The sequence below is a fragment of the Rhinopithecus bieti genome, unplaced genomic scaffold (assembly GCF_001698545.2).
Source record: "Rhinopithecus bieti isolate Rb0 unplaced genomic scaffold, ASM169854v2 scaffold_10347, whole genome shotgun sequence".
Classification (NCBI taxonomy): Eukaryota; Metazoa; Chordata; class Mammalia; order Primates; family Cercopithecidae; genus Rhinopithecus; species Rhinopithecus bieti.
The window spans coordinates 3,299,204-3,303,242 of record NW_016806836.1 but is presented as its reverse complement, the minus strand read 5'-3'; positions in this window follow the sequence as shown (position 1 = coordinate 3,303,242).

The following is a 4,039-nucleotide window of genomic DNA, read 5'->3' as shown; positions in this document are numbered from 1 at the left end:
TGAAAACAGGTTTTTAAAAAAAAGACTTTCAAGCTCAAACACAGATGATCGGGGCTGGGTGCAGTGGCTCATGCCTGTAATCCAGCACTTTGGGAGGCCAAGGTGGGTGGATCGCTTGAGACCAGGTGTTCAAAACCAGCCTGGGCAAGATAGTGAAACCCTGTCTCTACTAAAAAAAAAAAAAAAAACGAAACAAAAAGCCAAGTGTGGTGGCACATGCCTCTAATACCAGCTACTTGGGAGGCTGAGGCAGGACAATCATTCAAATCTTTGTCTCTTCACCGTCTCTACTAAAAATACAAAAATTAGTCGGGCATGGTGGTGGGTGCCTGTAATTCCAATTAGTCCAGAGGTGGAGGCATGAGAATTGCTTGAACCCGGGAGGTGGAGGTTGCAGTGAGCTGAGTTTGCACCACTGCATTCCAGCCTGGGCGACAGGGTGAGACTCTGTCTCAAAATCAATCAATCAGTAAACAAATAAATAGGCAAGAGGGAACCTGGAGAGGGGAGGGTATGGAGAGGAGGGCCAGGAGGACTGTCAGGAGCTGTGGCCTTGGTAGAGAGACACAGTCAGCCCGGTGACTTTGCACTGAGGGAAACGGGGAATGAAAATCCTGACTCCTCGCCTCTCACCTGCTGATCTCCTGCTGGTGCCCCCTGTTGACAAAACCCAACCAGAGCCAGAGGGCAGGAGAACCCATTGGTGTCACCCACAGCGGTGTGGCTGTCGGAAACCAAGCAGCAGAGCAGCGTGCAGAAGGCTGTCTGCAGTGGCAAACAGAAGAACTGCAGCACGCAGCCCAGCACTTTGGATATGACCCGTTTGGAAAGCAGAATTTTGATAGTCTAGGATCTGGGTAAAGGGTTTTCCAGGTATCAGGATGGAAGCGACAAAGGTGCAGAGGCTGGAGGGTTGGGCCAGGTAGGAGCAAGCATTCCTGTTATCTACTGCTGTGTGATAATCTACCCCTAAAACACAATGACTTAAAATGACATCCATTTTGGCCAGGCGCAGTGGCTCACGCCTGTAATCCCAGCACTTTGGGAGGCTGAGGCGGGCGGATCACGAGGTCAGGAAATCGAGACCATCCTGGCTAACACGGTGAAACCCTGTCTCTATTAAAAATACAAAAAATTAGCCGGGCATGGTGGCAGGCACTTTCCTGCCTCCATAGCCCATACCTGCTTCTCAGGAGCAGAGGCCTTGCCTTCTTCTCTGTACTTCGACAGGTCTGGGCAGGCCTCAGGAAGATAGATATGAGCTCATGGTGTGGGTCATTCCTGAGAAGTCACTTTGGGCTTTGAGGAGTTAAAATTCAAAGCTGGGGATGAGAGTCAGGCATTTCTAAATTAGAATATAGAGTGTATTCCCACTGTATATACAATGGAGGCCAGCATCAACACTCAAGGTGAAAACCTGACAGAGTCACATTTGTCCTTGAAAACCTCGTAGGAAGATGCCAAGTGGAGACAGGAATTATCCCTCGCTGAATCTGACACAGCCAGCATTTCCTCCAGGGCTTCTTCCCCGTATCTTGAATAAGTGCCTGTTGGAGATCCTGGTTTGGGTTAAGAAGCTGTGTTATATAGATAATGAGCATCTTCAGATCCTAGAATCTTCCTCAGTGGGTCATGATCCTCATGTTGCTCATAGGAAAAGAGGCCAAGAACTAGGGTGATCAATCATCCCGGTTTACCAGGTCTGGGGAGTTTACTGAAATACAGAGTTTTCAGTGCTAAAACCAAAACAGTCCCAGGGAAATTCCCAATGGTTGTCCACCCTACAGAACAACCGTAACGACAGGATTACCTCTCACACACCCTCCTGGGCGTGTGCATGTTACACAATGTGTCCACTTTCTGTTGCTATCATAGAACCCATGAGACTGGGTAATTTACAAAGAAAAGGGGTTTGTTTGTTACAGTCCTGGAGGCTGGGAAGTCCAAGACAGGGTGGCTGCATCTGGTCAGCTTCTGGTGAGGGCCTCATGCTGTGTTGTAACATGGCAGAAGGTATCGTAGGGTGAGAGGAAGCAAGACAAAGCCGAGGAAGCCAAACTCACTTTTGTAATGAACTGCTCTCAATAACTCACCCACTCCTGTGAGAATTAACCCAATCCTGTAAGAAAGGCATTAATCCCTCCTAATGACCTAATCCCCTCTTAAAAGCTGCACCTCCCAATACCATTACATTGGGGACCAAGTTTCTACATGCATTTTGGAGGAGACAAACCACATCCAAACCATAGCACACACGCAACATAAATTGGTTATCTCCTGCTGTTTACCACGCCCACCCCACCATCCATTTTTTTTTTTCATACAGATTCTTGCTGTTGTTGGCCTAGGCGGGAGTGCAACGGCATGGTCTTGGCTCACTGCAACCTCTGCCTCCCGGGTTCCAGCAATTCTCCTGCCTCGGCCTCCTAAGTAGCTGAGATTACAGGTGCCCGCCACCATGCCCAGCTAATTTTTGTATTTTTAATAGAGATGGGGTTTCACCATGCTGGCTAGGGTGGTCTCAAACTTCTGACATCAGGTGATCCACCCACCTCAGCCTCTCAAAGTGCTGGGATTACAGGTGTGAGCCACCGCACCCGGCCACACCAGTCCTTTGAGGGGAAACAGATGGTAGAATTGTTCAGAGAATGGGCTCTGGAACTGGGCTCTGGAAGTTTCAGCTCCAGCATTCATTAGCTGTATGTGTTTGGGCAAGTCACTTCACCTCTCTCTGCCTCAGTTTCCTTATCTATAAAGTTGGAAGAGTAATAGTAAGTTCTACTCTGTCAGGTCATTGTAAGGATTGAGTGAGTTAATAGATGGAGAGCAGTTAGAACAGTGCCTGTCATGGAGGAAGCTACACAGGTCACAACTCCTTAACTGAAACTCCAGTGTCTCAGGATCCTGATGCATTTTGGAATTTAGGGAGTTCTGGGGTTTTGGAAAGCACATGACTTATATAACACACTAGTGGGTAGTGGGATCTGGCTTAGCATCCCATAATGAAACACGTTAATATTTCTGCAGAAAACAACATATGAGTATTCATACATCTGTTCAGGTTAGGTTTTTGCTACTGAATGAGTTTTGGTGTTACACTTAAATTCTTTTGTTCAGAAACGTTGGGATCTCTGAAGTGTGGATAAGGGCCTGTAGATCTGTGTAAGGGTTTGCTGTGATTATTGTTGAATGTGCATCTGATATAACTGCCATGCAGTTGCTTCTTGAGGACAACTCTGAGCTTTTATGCTCAAGGTCCTCCTGGGCTCTTGGAGTTTTCTAGCAGGGCCTTCCTGTACCAAGAGCTCTGAATAAACTTTGAAGACTGACAGGACACTCTCTTCTTCTCTCTCTACCTAGGTCCTCAATTTAGTGATGTCTCCCTGTTCCTTTCAGTGTGGTAGTAGAGGTTGGCAGGGGAGGGGTAGGTTGCAAATGCAATTTCCAAGAGCCTTCCCCAGCCTGACCCCCACCCCTTCCACCTCAGCTGGTCCCAGTGGGGGAGGGGCACAGGTTGTGTGGAAGTGATGAGTGAGCCCCTCTTCTGGCAAAGCTGCTGTGGGTTCAGGCAGTCACCTGGCCTGCACAGGCAAGATAATGGAGTCAAAGGAGGCTTATGGCCCCTCAGCCGCCCCTGGGCATGCACAGATGTCTTTGTGGCAGACACTGTAGCACTTGCAGAAAAGCGTTGGTGCCAGGTGTGGTGGCTCATGCCTGTAATTCCAGCACTCTGGGAGGCTGAGGCGGGTGGATCACTTGAGGTCAAGAGTTCGAGACCACCCTGGCCAGCATGGCAAAACCCCGCCTCTACTAGAAATACAAAAACTAGCCAGACGTGGTGGCAGGCACCTGTAATCCCACTACTCGGGAGGCTGAAGCAGGAGAATCACTCGAACTGGGGAGGCGGAGGTTGTAATGAGCCGAGATCATACCACTGCACTCCAGCCTGGGAAAACAAAAAGCAAAAGAAAGAAGGAAAGAAGGAAGGAAGGAAGGAAGGAAAGAAGGAAGGAAGGAAGGAAGGGAGGGAGGGAGGGAG